The 16,856-nt window shown below is 46.8% G+C and overlaps 1 protein-coding gene across 2 annotated transcripts in view; it reads left to right on the plus strand.

Annotated features, from left to right (window-relative positions):
* The first annotated feature begins 9,297 nt into the window (after positions 1–9,297).
* Cyrib (CYFIP related Rac1 interactor B) overlaps positions 9,298–16,856 on the plus strand; it is an 86,798-nt gene continuing 79,239 nt past the window's right edge. Inside the window, exon 1 of one of the 2 annotated variants that reach the window (XM_051159599.1) lies at positions 9,298–9,327. The gene's annotated coding sequence lies outside the window, so the exon portion shown is untranslated. The remainder of the gene's footprint in view (positions 9,328–16,856) is intronic. The other variant, XM_051159603.1, reaches the window with a different exon arrangement.

The following is a 16,856-nucleotide window of genomic DNA, read 5'->3' on the forward strand; positions in this document are numbered from 1 at the left end:
AAAAAAAAAAAGAACTTCTTCTATGAACCAGCCAGTTTCTGAGTATTGCTCAGTGCACTTAAAGAATGACAGATGAAGAAACACACTTTGAGACATCACATGCTGCCTTAAGTAGATCCCAGGCTGGACCCAGAGCTCCTCCCCATGTGCAGGGATTGGGTGTTCAAGGCCACATTCCATGCACATAGACCAGGTAGCCGTCTGCTAGGTGGGGTTATTTAAGATTAAATCGATTATTCTGCTGTTCTTGCAGACAGGAGCCTAGCATGACTGTCCTCTGAGAGGCTTCACCCAGCAGCTGATGCAAACCGATGCAGAGACCCACAGCCAGACATTAGGTGGAGCTTGGGATAGCCTGTGGAAGAGGGGGAGAAAGGATGGAAGGAGCCAGAGAGGTCAAGGACACGACAAGAAAACCTACAGGATCAACTAACCTGGGCCCACAGCGGCCCCAAGAGAGTGTGTGCGGGACAGATCTGGGCCCTCTACACATATGTAACAGATACATAGCTTGGTCCTCACTTGGGATCTCTAGCAGCAGGGGCAGGCAGGGGTTGTTTCTGACTCTGTTGCCTGCCTTTGGATCCCTTTCCCCTAACTGGATCCTTGTCTAACCTCAGTAGAAGCAGGTGCACACACTCCTCCCCTATATGCCAAGGCAGGTTGATACCCATGGGAGGTCTCCCCTTCTCTGAGAAGAAAAGGAGGGGGACACAGGGGAAAGGGAGGTGAGGTGAGAGGGAGGGACTGGGAGGAGAGGAGGGAGGGGAACTTCCTATAGGGATGTAAAATAAATAATTAACGAAAAAGAGAGAGGAATTAATTACTGTGGAATAGAGTGGGCGTTTCTGTTCTCCAGCTGGGCACTCTTGCAGCCCTGGGGCCACACAGGCAGCTCAGCTGGAGACAGTCTTCGTTGTGGTGTCAAGTTCTGCTGACCTCAGTAAAGTCCGGACCTCAGGAGCCATGTGCCAGATCAGAGCCAGGTCTGCGAACGGGAGGGTGTTTAGAAATGTTGCAAGGCTTGAGAAGGCTATGGGATCCTGTTGCCATCCACCATGGAAATGATCTGCAGTCCTGACTGGGTCTTGTCTTGCCAAAGCTGGAAGCAACTTGTTCTCTTGGTTCGCTACTCAGTTGCCATGTTGCTGCCTCTAACTACTGTTCTCAGAGCTAGGGCACCAGAAGCAGGGCTCTCCCCCACGTACTCTAGGCCCAGGGCAGGGCGTGACCACCCTCTGGGTGTTCCCCTTTCTGGAGACCATGGAGACCCCAAACCTGGGAGATTCACTGGGTGGAAGGACCTGGCAGTGAGAGCCATGAAAGAGTCAGAGCCCCTCGTCTTAGACCAGGTCCCTGGAGGAGTATTCTCTATCTTTCAGGTTTGTGGGGCCTAGGAGCCATGCGACTGGGGGAGCAAGAGTGAGGTAGAGGTATGTCTTACTTCCCTGCCCTGGGCCTGCATGCCCTAAGGCACACCTCTGCCACCCTTGAGGAGGTCAAGTAGCCTGGCAGCCAGGTTGCAGGTTAAACTTCCTCTCTCCTTATAAGGTTATATGTCCAGCAAACACCTGGAATTCCTCTTCTTGCAAATAAGGCATTCCCAGCACGTTAGCCCTGACCAATGATGTACACTCACCTGAAAGCCTCTACCCACTCCGCCCCCAAAGGTTTAAACAACCTTTGTCCCCACCCTCGCCCCAATTGAATGAGCTGCTCCATGAAGCCTGCCTCCTGAGAGTCTGTTCTAGGCAAACTTACAGCTACCTGAGGTCTCATCACCCCTAGCCTTTCCTGTCTCGCTTTGCCTCTCAGGATCACTCTGTTGAGGGAGGGGGAGCAGAGCTGGAATGTCCTGGGTTAGCAGTGATTTCTCTTTAAAGGCATCCCGTCCTTACACTGGGAAGATGTTTGGTAGGTAGGTCTCCACTGATTCTGAAACACCATTGCTATTTGTTCATTGGCTAGGAGTATTTTCCTTACTGTAGCTTAGCTCACAGGAATAAGGTTTGGCTGTGATGGTTCTGGGATTCTCAGAGTCTATTCAGCATGTACTAGTGTGATTCCATCCTTATCTGCCTCCTCCTTACCTCCACAGTATGCTTATTAAGTCAAAGGGAGGTTGAATTGGGTTTTTTGAATAGGCCATTTATAAGACCTGAGGGATGTAGCTTGTTGGGAGAATCTTTGGGTAGCACGCATGGACCCTGGGGGCAATCCCCAGTACCACAAACACAACCAAACCTTACTGAAGTACGGTTACTATCAATGTTATTAGGTTAAACAGATGGGCGACTTCAGGCTTCCAAATACTTTTTTCCCCCTGAGACAGGGTTTCTCTGTGTAGCCTTGACTGTCCTGGACTTGCTTTTGTAGACCAGCCTGGCCTCAAACTCATAACGATCCGCCTGCCTTTGCCTCCCAAGTGCTGGGATTAAAGTCTTGCGCCACCATGCCTGGCTCCCAAATACTTATTTTTTAACATTTACCAACATGTTGGGTATCTACTCTTTAGTTGATGTCCCCTCTTTGGACCACTGATCTTCTAGGGTTAAAGGCAGATTTGTCTCTGCTGAAGTCGTATTAGAAACAATTTTAAGTGCACATGGTAGATCTTAAAACTATGGGGGACGGGTATTAATTTTATTTTGTTTTGAACCAAGGTCTCACTATCTAGCTCTAGCTGGCCTCAAACTCACAGAGAGCTGCCTGCATCTTCCTCTAAAGCCTACCTGAGAGGATGCCCTGCACCACCATGCCTGACTCCGGCAAAAATGCAGATTCAAGTTTGCATGGCCCAAGTGTATGGGAGAAAGGAGATAAGCATATTTTAAGGGACTCTGTCACTGTGCACTGTCTTCAAACAAGATCTTCAGGTCTTCCTAGTGTGCTGGTGCCATTTCTCTTGGCTCTGAGAGATGCATGCTGGGGCTTTTCTTACCCTTACAAATGAGGCTCTCATCCAAGGGCCTTCAGTGGACAAGATTGCAGTGTCAAAGAATATGAAATGTGAAGAGACCTCAGTTGAAGGTGTGTGTGTGTGTATGTGTGTGTGTGTGTGTGTGTGTGTGTGTGTGTGTGTTCATATGCGTGCATGTGTGCACATGGAGAGAAGTTGGTATCACGTCCCTTCCTCAATAGCTCACCACCTTGTTTTTTGAGACCGTGTCTTTCATTGAACCTGGAGCTAGGCTGCCTGGTCAGCGTGCCCCAGAGGTCCTCCCGTCTCACCTACACCCTAGCACAGGAATTCTCGGTAGGCATTGCTGCGCCCAGCTTTGTGTGTGTGTGTGTGTGTGTGTGTGTGTGTGTGTGTGTGTGTGTGTGTGTCCTGGAGATGAAACTCAGATCCTCATACTTGCACGACCAGCCCTTTTCTCACTGAGCCATCTCCCCAGCCTGTGATGCAGCTTTTCTATCAGAAAATTCAAAGCAGCCAAGACAAATTAGAATCCCTTGTGTGAACCTCTCCGTAGCCAGCCCATACTAGCAATTTAGTGCTTGGCTGGCCAGAATAGTAAGTGAAACATGAGTTAGAAGTCTGATATTCATATAATCCACGTGCATAGCTATATATAGAACACTGATACGATCAAAATTAAAATTAGTACTTCTGTGAGTGCTTATACAAGATGTCTACCCTGAGGGTGCTCTTGATCTAATTAAAAGTTGCAGGATGGATGCTAAGGGCTAATAGAAAATGGCGATAACATTAGGGGTGAAGTGGCTGACAAGGGCTGAGATAATCTCTAAAAGCTACCGCTGTCTACAACTGTTCTCTTATTTCATTCTCTTTGAGGGCTGGTGTTGTGGCTGCCACTGTGACCGTGTCTATAGATGTTGCTGTTGTAGCCAGCAAATGACAAGTGTATGGCAGCCATATCCTCGTCTCATCCTAGGAAGCGACAGTCAGCTTGTCCGCTCTCATCGAGAGATCATACCATCATTTTATATGATCCTTTCTGTTTGGGTGGGATTTTTGAGTCTTGTTAATGGAGAGGATGGTGTGACCATCATGGGGGAGAGGAGGCGCTGGGAAGGGAAGTGATGTAAAGCTCAGGCAACCTGTAGGAAGGTCCCTTCTGCTTGGCACATAGGACATGGTGATTCAGCCCGGCATAGCAGCTAGACTTGGGGACGCTCTGTTTACAGTGAAACCTCCTTCACACTCAGAAATTGCTTCTGTTTTGTTTGTTTGTTTGTTTGTGTTTTGTTATTTCAAGACAGACTTCCTTGGCTTCTCAAACCTGAAGACTAACGGCCATTCAGGCTCCTGGAGGGTACAGGGAGAAGTCAGAGTGGGAGACAGTTTGTAGTTTGTTGTAATGTTACTGTTAACAGGTTAACCTCGCGCCCTTCGAATGGATGGATGCATGTATATCCTTGGCTTTGAGATCCCCCCCTCCCAAAAATTTTTTTTCAAAATAGTTAATTTCCATAAGTCCCTCTTTTTGTGCCTTTCAGCTTTCCCTCATTCTTGCTGCTTTATTGCTAGATCCACCTAATCCTGCGGAATGTGTGCTTCAGCCACATTTAGAAAACGATGGTGAATTCCAAGTGAAGATGAATCTGAAGAGTTGGTTCTAAGCAGTGAATGTTTATTGCATAGTTACTGTTTATTAGCCCCGTACTTGGGGAAAGTTTTACCGACTGAATAAAGTGACTGAGGTTTTCCGGGACTCTTTTACAGGGCCCCTGCAATGGAACAGGATTATGGGTGTAAGTTTATAATTTTATTATCAAGAAGAGACTGAATCATAGTCACCAAAAAACAGCGAGTGATAAACAAGCCAATAAAGTTTCAAGATGAATTTGCAGAGGGGGAAGGAGTAATTATTTGAATTATATTTGCTTGTTTAATTAACATTTATTGTCTTCTGGGTAACAGGCACTGCTGGGTACTTTTACATCTGCTATTTTATTTAATTACAAAGAGTTCTTCACTTGCAGATAAGATTTCCCAGGGGCTTCCCCTGCCTAATGAGTTAGCCTGCCTGGTGTTTCTCAGGTCCAGCTGCTCGCAGAGATCACCCAGGGAGCTGTAAGGCCATCTGGTGCGAAGGGTTTCCTCCTCTGGGATCCTGCTTACCTGTGCAGGGTTGGCACCCAGCAGCAGCATGTCAAAACTCGGGGACAGGCTAGCGAAGTCATGTTACTCGCAGGAGAAGTTTAGGGGACTTCTCAGCAATAAGCAAGGGTTGTGGAATTTGGCAGCTGAGTTTGTGGTGCCCCGTGGAGTGTACCCAGCACCTGTTTCTTCCTTCATCTCTTGTTGAGTGGGGTGTGGGGAGAGTCAGGATAATTATGGAACAAAGCCGGCTGGCAAAAACGTTTCCCAAAGTGTCTCAGCTCCAGATTTTCCTCAGGTTAATTTATAGTCTGACTTGGCTCTGTTGTGTTGCTCAGAGCTATTCTGTAGGTGACTTGCCTACTAAGAGGCTGTGTCGGTGCTGAGTGGAGTTGCACATGTGTAGAGGTCAGAGACTCACTAGCAAGACTCAGTTCTCTCCCTCCTCTGCCATGGAACTCAGGTGGTCAGGTTTGGTGGCAAGCACCTTACCCTGACTGGCAGATAGAGAGAGAAAGGGGGGGGGGGGGCGAGAGAGAGAGCAGCACTTCTTGGTGCAAGTGTGAAAACCATAGGACAACTTGTTGTGTCAGGCCTCCTAGCTTTATGAGGGTTCTGACGGTTGAACTCAGACCTTCAGGCTCGTGTGGCTAATGCCTTTACCCCTTGAACCATCTTGTTTCCTTACTTTGATTTTTGAAAATCTTGTTTTACTTCTTGTGGCTCATGGGCACGCTGTGACACACGTGTGGAGGTCAGAGGACAACCTGTGGCAGTCAGTTCTCTCCTTCCACCATGTGAGTCCTGGAGACCAAACTCAAATCATCTTGTTTGGCAGCAAGCATCTTCACCCGCTCAGCCGTCTTGACACCACCACCACCACCTTGTCTTTTGAGACAATGTCCTACACTGGCCTGTAGCTTACCAAGTAAGCCTGGCTGGATGGCCAATGAGATCAGGGGCCAGCTGGGGCCATCCCAGACCTGGGCCAGGTGGGATCCACTGGTAAGCTGCTCCTCCGTATCTAGTCTCACCCCTCACTCTTACTTAACTGCCTCTTGTGCTTGGCCTAACGACAACTCTGAAAGGCAATTGACTCTGCTCAGATGCTCTCCTGCCTCTGGGCAGCTGGAGAAGCCCTGCTGGGTCCTCACCACTTTCATCAGTGTAAACTAATGGATTACACTTGCCTGCCCACGCACACCTGTCCTCATCCCCTGTAGCCATTTTGACCTGTGAATTTGTAATTGTTTCTCTTCTCCACTTGTTCCTGATCTGAGACCCTGGGTGCCTGGAAGGATCAGTGTGTGGCCTCACTTGGGAGCCATGGGTGCTTGGGGGCCTTGTGCATTGTCACTGTAGCAAAGGCTGCTGGAGCTCAGAGAGGGCAGGGGACTTGGCCCAAGTCAGGTGGCCATGGAACGTGTGGCGAGTCTGCGAGTCTGCGGCTGTAGCCCGGCTTCTCTCTGCAGGAAACCTGGGAGTGAGAGCTGCTCAGTCACCTGTCTTCCGATACCACCTGCCTTCTGCCCCGGGCACTGTTTCCAGGGCTTGCATCTGAGTTGTGCAGTGGTCAACTTCCTTAGTTCTTAAAAGCAAAGCAAGGCAAGACTGTCATGAGAGTTCCCATGCCTTTTTTCTGGGACTTTGTGCAAGGCCTTTAAAAGTTTCCCAAGAACTTGTGCCCATAGCAAATGAAAGAAAGGTCGAAAACAGAAAGTTCCAAAAATCTGGTCAAAGAATCAGAACAAGAAGGGATGGGAGAAGTGGCAGCTGTGTGTCTCTGTGTGTAGTACACATGTACATGTGATTTGCTATAACATGGTGAGTATATGTATGATGTATATATGAACTATGGCTTATTCGTGGCATATATTTCCTGTGTGATATACATATACAGGGTTTTTGAGTTGTATGTGCGATGTATGTATGTAGAATGATACATGTGACGCAGGCATGCATGATATACATGCGCGGGTATGTGATGTGTGTTCAAATGGGGGTATGTATGTTGTATGTGTTTATAATGTGTGATATGTATTCATGGCATGTGTGGCATGTAACATACTTGTACATATGTTGCTTATATGTGTGTGGTATGTGTTTCATTTGTACATGTGTGTGGTATGTTATGGTGTGTGATGCATTGTATTTTTGTTATGCTTGTATGTTTGCATGGTATAATGTGGCATATAGGCATGCATGTAGAATGTGTGGCATGGGTTATACTTGTCTGTGGTGTGCACATGTGTGTGACATGGTATGTGTACATGTGTAAATACACGTGTGAGGATACGGCCATGAGCGTGGCTTAGACAGCCTTTCAGTTGAGTCTTCTCCTTTAAGCCGTTTGTGGTGAGTTTAAAGCATACAACAACAGGAACAAGGGGAAGGCACTTGCCATTGTGAACAGAAGCAGAGCTGGCATTCGTGTTGCGGTGGCAGCAGCAGAGAGAGGTCTCCTGAGACAAGGAGGCCGGGCCCCCACCTTTCGTGAATAAAATCAAGCGGGTTAAGTGGCTTCCGGTAGTTTCGGAACTCAATGAAAAGCTGAGTGAAAACACTAAGGCGGCTGAAGATTTGATCGGAGAAAAGGGCATTCTTGTCCTACCTCTGCCTGGCACCGAGTGTGTCTAGACGCGCCTCTGCCTTTGTTGAACACCGAGTGCCGGCCATGCGTTAAGAGGGATGTTGCTGAACTCGGGTTTTCTGAAAACTCCTGTGTGATTCATAAGCTTTTGCCCTGAGCGATTTCCGAGAGTGAGAACTCCGAGGGCACTGTGGGTGCTCGCTTTCTTCTCTGTGCAGAAGAGAAACCCCAAACAGGAAATGGTTCAGGCACAGAGCAGCTGAGCCCACTTTAGAGGCAAGTTCAACTGTGCTTTTTTGGGGACCAGGGTTTCTGTAGCTACCCAGAATTCCAGGCTCCTCCCTCCTGGGATCTCACAGCCCCACCCCACCCTCTGCCTCTGGGACGTTGGCATCCAGCCTGAATAGCCCTTAGCTATGGCTGTTTGGGCCTCTGCCCTTGCTGTGTAACCTTCAGCAAATTACTTCTCACAATGAGGTCCTCCCTCCCCACCTCTCCTCTCCTCCTCACCCCTTCCCATCTCTCTTCTCCCCCACCTTCTCCCCCTCCTTCTTTTGTGAAGGCTAGTGCTATTTTAAGCACCACCAGGTGAGAGAGTAGTTGAGAAACACCCCTGCCATGTGTGTCTAGCCTGTGACCCATAGCTGCATATAGCTAAGGATAGCTTTGAATGTAGCCCAACACAAAATTGCAAGCTTACTTAAAACATCACATTTTTAAAAGTCTTACTGTATTTCTTCTTCTTTTTGACACAGGGTCTCTCACTCTAGCTCTTGACGGTCTGGATCTCACTATGTAGACCATGCTAGCCTTGAACTCACAGAGATCCGCTTGCCTCTGCCTTTTGAGCACTGAGGTTAAGGGAGTGTACCAACATGAGTTTATGTGTACTACATGCGTGCAGGTGTGCACAACATATGTACAGACGTGTAACACACATGTGCAGGTGTATGTTGAGACCAAAAGAGGGTGTCAGATGCCTTAGAACTGGAGTGACAGTTGGCTCTAAGTGACAGTGTGGGTGATGGGGATGCTGGTCCTCTGCAAGAGCAGTAAGCGCTCTTAACCACTGAACCATCTCTCCAGTCCAAACATGACGTAATCCTTGTGTGATGTCTGTTTTTATAACTTGATTAAGTAAAGTCTTTTTTCTTTCCACGTTTAGTTTTTTGTTTTTTGTTTTTTTTTTCTAGATAGGGCTCTAAATCAAACAAAACCAACCAACCAACCAACCAAACAAACAAACAAAAAAAAACCCCACAAAATTGTGGCTTTTCTGGAACTTGCTAAGGAGTCCAGGTTGGCCTTGAACTCACAGGAAGTCCTCTCACCTCTGCCTCCCAAGTGCTGAGATCAAAGGTGTGTGTCCGTGCCACCGTACCCAGTATTTACATAGTTGTTGAGCACGATCTGTGTAGATGACAACACCATGGTGCAGCACCAAAAGATTGGCCACTTTGGCGTGGTCTGTGTAAATGGCACTTACAGTTCCTCTTGGACCGTGTTGCTAACATTGAGAGGGAAGATGTACTAGCAAGGGGCAGGATTTACTAGCGGCTTTCAGAGCGCTGAGGCCTCCTCTAGCTTGCTTAATCCTTGCTGTCACTTTTTTACAGGAGAAGAAACTGAGGCCTGGAGTTTGAGTAATCCCTTCAAGGTTACCACATTGGTAAGTAACAGCGCTGGCACGGGGACCCTAGCCACCTGGCTCTAGATCCTGCACTACCCACTCTCACTCTGAAAAAAACAACAGAGGAGGGGCAGTGGCCCGGATGTGGCTTTCACTTCTGTAGAAGCCTCCCTGCCCCCACTGAAGTGACAGCACATTATGCATTGTTCTTTTCAGCCTGCAAATGCTGAGAATCTGCAGGCTGTTGAGTCAGGCTAGTCATTTAAATAACTGCTTTTGGAGGCAAGGTGATATTTCTACACTTCCTATGGAAGGTAACAGTGGCAGCTAAGAATTCTGGAACAGGGACTGTGTGCAGACACCACCCGTGTCAGTGCTCACAGCAGCCCTTCAAAGCTGAACTTCCGAGGAAGGAAGGACCTTGTCCCACTCACTCTGTTACTGGGGAGCAGAGTCAGTATTGACACCTGGCTTGCCAGCCAGTGTTGTTAACCAGTGTAATTTTTTTTGTCACCCTCTGAGGGCGGGTGACTGTGGGAAAACCATTAGCTTTAAGCTCCAGTGCCCCCAGGGTGGCAGGGCACTCATGTCTTCTCTCTCCTCTCCCGCCCTTCCCCCACCCACCCACTCTCCTTGGCCACCTCACTACCTTCCACGGTGGATGCCAGCTTGTGGTGAGGCCTCACCATCGCATGGATCCCTTAGCATAGTGTCCTATGGCAGCCTCTGCTCAGGCATGCTTTTAATATATATATATATTTTTTTCTTATTTTTCTGTTTTTGTTTGTTTGTTGTTGTTGTTGTTTGATACAAGGTTTCTCTGTGTAGGCCTGGCTGTCCTAGAACTCACTCTGTAGACCATGCTGGCCTCGAACTCTCAAAGATCTGCCTGCCTCTGCCCCCCAAGTGCTAGGATTAATGGTGCACACCACCACTGCCCGGTTTTAATGTTTATTTTAATAGAGCTATGCATATGGTAAAACACAAATCTTATTCTTACAGCTAGGTGAACTTTTAATATCATACCCACTTTAACTGCCCCAGATCAGGGGACTTGCTCCTCCCATCGTTCTAGGAAGTTCTTAGTATTGCCTGAGTAGCAGGCATGACACGGATCTTTATCATGTTTTTAACTTAGACAGATGCAGGTATAATTGTTCACCAGAACAAACTGAAGACAGAGCCACTTTGCATAGCATAGGGGACCGTGGCCTTTCACTCAGTGGGCCTCTGTCTTGGAGTGAGCATGGGTAGGAGGCGTGGCTCTGCTATTTCTTCTGTTAAGTCTGTGTTCTTGGTGCCTTTGAAAATTTGAACGTCTTATGCCATCAAGTGTCTCCTCTATCTATAGATTATAGTTGTCACTCAACATGGCCCCTGAATCCAAACCAGCTCTTCCATATGGTGCTCAGTTTAAGACATTCAGTCCAGTGTTAAAGGAGAGACTGTGGTGTATGTCACAAAAGATAGTCTGCCTTTCTTTCTTTCTTTTTTTCTTTCTTTCTTTCCTTCTTTCTTTCTTTCTTTCTTTCCTTCTTTCTGTTTTGCTCTTTTTGAAACACGGTTTCTCTGTGTAGCCTTGGTTGTCCTGGACTAGCATTGTAGACCAGGCTGGCCTTGAACTCACAGATCTCCGCCTACCTCTGTCTCCCAAGTGCTGGGATTAAAGGCATGTGTCACCACCTCCCAGGTACCTTATGGGATTTTCAAACCACTTTGGAATCACCAGTCTTTATATTACGTGCTGACGTTAGATGCCAAAGCTGGAGTAAGCGGCATTTTATAAAAATGTTTTCTTTATTATTGTGTGGGGAGGGAACAGTATCACGTGATTTCAGGGATTGGGCTGGGGTCACCAGGCTCCTATGGTAAGTGCAGCTATTTCCTGAGCCATGTCTGCAATCTGCAACCAAAATTTGAATGCCAATAGGCCTGAAGCATGACTGAGTGGTTACGTTGCGTTTGGTGACCTGGAAGTCTTTGGTGGTGTGATATACCAAGCTGATTTGTGCAAGACTCCCAGGTACAACTGCAGAGTTGATGGAAATGAGAGCAGTGCATCTTGGGAAGTCTATATTGCAGAATCTACCAGAAATTCAGAGAGACATGTAAGCCAGTGGTTATGTGTGAGCAAAAGCTATGGCACACGTGGTGGGGCTTTTGTAGCCCTAAGATTCCAGTACTCGGGTTTTAATTCTGCAGTGAGTCTGGAAGTGAGGCCTGCCTGATAGAAGGTGGAATGGAGTGTCCAGGAGCCTTGACATTTTGATTTCTTTATGAAAATGGTGGAAGTTCACTTTGAGTTGAAAGAGTGTTACCACAAGAAATAAAAAGCTTGGTACTGTATATGTAAAAAGCTTAGTACTGCACTATATAATATATGTGTGTGTGTATATATAATATACATGTTTGTTAAATTTATATTTTTATTACTTCTGAGACGGTATCCTTCGACCCCAACAGTTAATGTGCAAATTGGCTTAACCCATACCACAAACACAAACTCAGTCCTAAAGGATGCTTCATCAATGCATTCTGGACAGGACGCGCATAAAAAGGGAAGGACCACCTCTACAGTAGTCACAGTTAAAAACCATCAACTACTCAGGGATAAGCCAGTCCAAGATGCTGCTAAATTTAACCATTCAATAAAACCATGAAATAGTATATTTAAAATGATTGAGGACTAATGATATCAAAAAAGTAAAGCAAGGGGAGAAAATACGACAGCCAGCCGAAATGAAAGGAAATGACAGTCATTTTATTTAAAACCCAGCAAGATGGTTAAAGGAATCATTAGTGCTAAGGAGATAATAAGTGAACTCTAGGGCGGTATTGACACTGTCCTTTATTAAATGTATGCTATGGCCAGGCTCTGTTCCGAGTTCTTGCATTAACTCAATCTCCAGAATAAAATCGTGAGGGGGCATTATTATGGCCATCTGTATTTTTACTTGTTTATTTTTCACTTCTCTTATTTTATTTTATTTACTGGTTTTTTCAAGACATGGTTTCTCTCTGTAGCCTTAGCTTTTCTGGATTCGCTTTATAGACCAGGCTGACCTCAAACTCAGAGATCTGCCTGCCTCTGCCTCCCAAGTACTAGGATTAAAGGCGTGTGCCACCACGCTTAGCTTTATTTTTCATTTCTAACTAAAATCTAGTTATACCTGGCCGGGCGTGGTGGCGCACGCCTTTAATCCCAGCACTCGGGAGGCAGAGGCAGGTGGATCGCTGTGAGTTCGAGGCCAGCCTGGTCTACAAAGCGAGTCCAGGACAGCCATGGCTAATACAGAGAGACCCTGTCTTGAAAACCGCCCCCCCCAAAAAAATCTAGTTATACCATTTCTCCCTTTCCCTTTCTCCCTTCAGCCCTTCCGATGTCCTCCCTGCTTCAACTTGAGCGCCCCTTTCTGTTTATTTTTGCTGCAAACATATGGACAAATACATAAACGCAACCTGCTGAGTCCATTTTTATTCTTTCTGTGTGTATGGTTTCAGGAATGACCATCTGTAATGGATTACCAGTCAGGAGCTCAGGCCTGCGAGGGGCTAATTCTCCCCTCTCAGCCAAATTAGTTCCCCGTAGTTCTTTGCCTAGGGGTTGAGTCTCCATGAGATTTTTTTCCCCCTTTCCATGTTAGCATGTCTGATGATATTGTTGCTGTTCATCTATTTTGTAGATTGAAACAAAACAAAACAAAACAACTAATGCAGTTAAATCCTGTCATTCATGATTGCACACTTGTGCCAGTAAATGACAGAGCTGGGATTTGATCCCAGCAAGAATTAAGAAGACTAATCACCAAGTGGTAAAGAGATGTAAATATGAAAGATTAGCAAAGACGCAGAAAGCACGACTTCTCAACGCATAGTGGGACTAAAGCAGAAGCCATGTTACAGAACGTTAAGAGTTAGATATCTTTTGAGACTCCCTGTAATCGTTGAGTTCTAAGTATTCGTGAGCATCAAGGGTGAGACATGCAACGAAGGGTGGCAGAGCCTCAGTTTGTGCTGTAGTGTATACTGATGTGCTGACAAATGTTTACAGCAGTCTTCCTAGGGAAGAGAAAAAAAAGCTGGTTTGTAGCATTTGTTGATTTCATTTTTTAGATTTATTTTTATTTTAATATTTTACTTGGTAAAAATCTATGGGTGTTTTGCCTTCATGTCTGTGTGCCAGGCAGCACACATGGAGGCCAGGAAAAGGTGTAAAACCCTCTGGGACTGGGGTTACAGGTATTTGTTAGACAACCATGTGAGTGCTGGCAAATTGAACCTGGGTTCTCTGGAAGAACAGCCAGTGTTCTTAACCAGGGAACCATTCTAGCCCTTGTATTTGCTGCTTTTTATGGTGTAAATATTCCCATAATGGCCAGTTTCAGGCTAGCCACACAATGTCTCTAAACGTGGAACTGGGAAGCAGGGAAGCTGGGAACGTGGTCGGGTCTCTTGAAACAACACGAGCTGGCTCCAGCACACCACTGGCTCACTCCTGCTCATGCTATTTTTAAGCTCTGATTCTGGGTGCACCTAGGAGTGGAATTTCCAGGAAGTAGTAATGTCACGGCTGATTCATAGGGGCAAGAAGAGACAATGGGGCAGGAGCAGAGCTCTGTCCTTTCTTCCCCCTGTACTTAAAAACAAAACAGGAAAGCGGCCCCTTTGTGAATGTGGACAGAGGCAAGGCATGGTCCCTTGCACTGCTGGTTAGAGTGAAAATGATTACGCCTTTGAAGAGCAGCCTGGCGGTGTCTATCAGACTTCCAAGTGCGCATGCTCTCTGACCCTGCAGGTCTAGTTCAAGACTTTTTGTTTTGAGGCAGATTCTCATTGCAGAAACCTAAGCTTCCCTGGAATTTGCCGTGTAACCCAGGCTAGTCCCCAGCTTGTGATGCTACTGTCTCAGCTCCCCAAGTGCTTCCGTTGTCATAGCAACTCAGATCTATGTTAATAAGGAACTGATTGACTGTTTATTCCCCCCCACCCCAAGTCAGACAGCATCAGTGCTGCTGTTCTGAGTAGTAAGCCTATAGGCTAAGACAAAATGGGTTCCCAGATACATTTGTTGCTGTTGTTAACTAAATTTGTTCCATGACAACCAAGGACACTGACTTCTCTCCCTCAGAATCCAGCCAGTAGTTCATCAGGGAGGAGTATGTCCCAGGCGCCCCTCTACCTCTCATGACTGACTGCTGACAGAAGCAGTCCTCTGTGGACCCAGTTCAGGCAGCTGTAGCTTCCGTGACTTCATTGGCTGGGTCATGTCTAAGAGATTCTTCTCCTTACCCTCTGGCTTTCCCAGTCTTTCTTCTCCCCGTTCTCTGATGTTCCCCGGGTCTCAGAAGGAGGGTTATCCGTGTCCTTTTGAGCGGTGAACACTTAGCCGTCCCTTTTTCTCAGCGCCTTGTGCGGTCGTAGGTCTCTTCTTTCACTACCATTGCAAAGAGAAGCTTCTCTGACTAAGGCTGAGAGGGACATCATGTCACTTGACCAAACACTAGTGTGAGCTCCCGTGTTCCCAAGGTTTATGACCTCCCCAGCCATGGGTTTTCAGAAAAGAACTCCGACTTGTGGAGTGAGTCTCAAATCTAGTCGTAGACTAGTCGGGTGCCCCATGCCAACTGTGCAACTATTGCAGGTGTAGGAGCATCTTGCCTGGCAGATTAATGTAATTTGCAGGGCTCACCTCGGAGCAAGGCCACGGATGCCTTTTCTTTACCAGTAGCCTGCATAGCACCTTTCTTTTTTTTTTAATTTTTTATTTTAATTTTATTAATTTATGCAGATTACAACTCAATTGTTATCCCATCACTTGTATCTTCCCATTCCTCCCTCCCTCCCCTCCTATTCCCCTCCCCTAGGTCTATGACCGAGGGGGACCTCCTATCCCACTATATGGTCACAGGCTATCAAGTCTCATCTTGGCAGCCTGCTTATTCTTTCTCTGAGTGCCACCAGGCCTCCCCACCAAGGGGAGGTGGTCAAATATGGGGCACCAGAGTTCATGTCAGAGTCAGTTCCCGCTCTCCACATAACTGTGGAGAATGTCCTGTCTGTTGGGTAGATCAGAGTAGGGGTTCGATGTTTACTATTGTATTGTCCCTGGTTAGTGCAATAGCACCTTTCATCGTCACAAAAGCTAGAGAGCAGGGAGGAAGATTGCTGCTCAGTCCCAACTTGATTTCTCTCTATCTTGCATCCAAGGTGTGTGCTGTCTTCAGCAATAAGGTCTCACAGTCTAGTTTCGGGGGACCATCAAAAGGAGAGGAAAGAGTGTCTTAGTTAGAGTTTCCATTGCTGTGAAGACACCGTGACCAAGGCAACTCTTATACAGGAAAGCATTTAATTGGGGCTGACTTACAGTTTCAGAGGTTTAGCCCACTATCATCATGGCAGGAAGTATGGCAGCATCCAGGCAGACACGGTGATAGAAAAGGAGCTGAGAGTTCTGCATCTTGATCGCCAAGCAGTAGAAGGGGACTGGGTCCCACCCTGGGCAAAGCTTGAGCATAGGAGACCTCAAAGCCTGCCCCCACAGTGGCACACGTCCTCCAGCAAGGACATAGCTACTCCAACAAGGCCACACTTACTATAGCACAACTCCCTAGGGGCCAAGCATTCAAACACATGAATTATTAGGGGTCATCCCTATGTAAACCACCACACATGGCCTGGATTGTTTGGGGGCTTTGCTGACCAACAATTTAATAAAGCAATTAAATAAAGGATATGTTTTTGAGTTGTAAGAAAGGCAATGTTCAGAAAAGTATATGTGGTAGGCATTCATATGTGTGGAAAAGAGGGGAGCATGAGTGTTTTTCGAAATCTGCCTTCATATGTAACATGCCTACTTACTTGGCTCTATTTATCGTACATCTGGAAACCCGCAGTGGGCAGATGGCACCTGGCTGCGTGTCCTCTTATATGCATTTGAAGTTTTAAAATTATTAGTTATAGACAGAGTCTTGTTTTATAGCCCAGGCTAACTTATAACTTGTTGTGTATCCCACAACAGCCTAGAACTTGTGATCCTCCTGCCCCAGACAAGTCATAGTGTAATTACAGTGTACCACCATATTGCTTTTTTTTTTTGAAGGGGGGTCGGTTTTCAAGACAGAGTTTCTCTGTGTAGCCTTGGCTGTCGTGGACTCGCTTTGTAGACCAGGCTGGCCTCAAACTCAGAGATCCACCTGCCTCTGCCTCCCAGAGTGCTGGGATTAAAGGCGTGTACCACCGCGCCTGGCTACCATGTTGCTTTTTGATGAAGAATCAGTTGTGGTTAAAAGACTACTTGGGGGCAGGCATGGAGGCACATGCTGATAATCCAAACACTTGGCGAGACAGGCACACTGAGAGCGAAAGACCAGCCTGGGCTCCATAGAGGGACAAAACAAAACTACTTAGGGAGTTTTGCACATGAGAGCCCTTTCTGTTTTTTAGAGGGAGTCAGAGAGTCTCTAGTGAGAAGGCAGTATCAAGTGCTACGCATTCTCTGTGTTATCTGGTCTCGTCCGTACATATGCCCCTGTAGGTTGCCTCATTGCCTGACTCTGCCTGGATTCTCA

Source organism: Acomys russatus, chromosome 17 (assembly GCF_903995435.1).
Source record: "Acomys russatus chromosome 17, mAcoRus1.1, whole genome shotgun sequence".
In the NCBI taxonomy this organism is placed as follows: domain Eukaryota; kingdom Metazoa; phylum Chordata; class Mammalia; order Rodentia; family Muridae; genus Acomys; species Acomys russatus.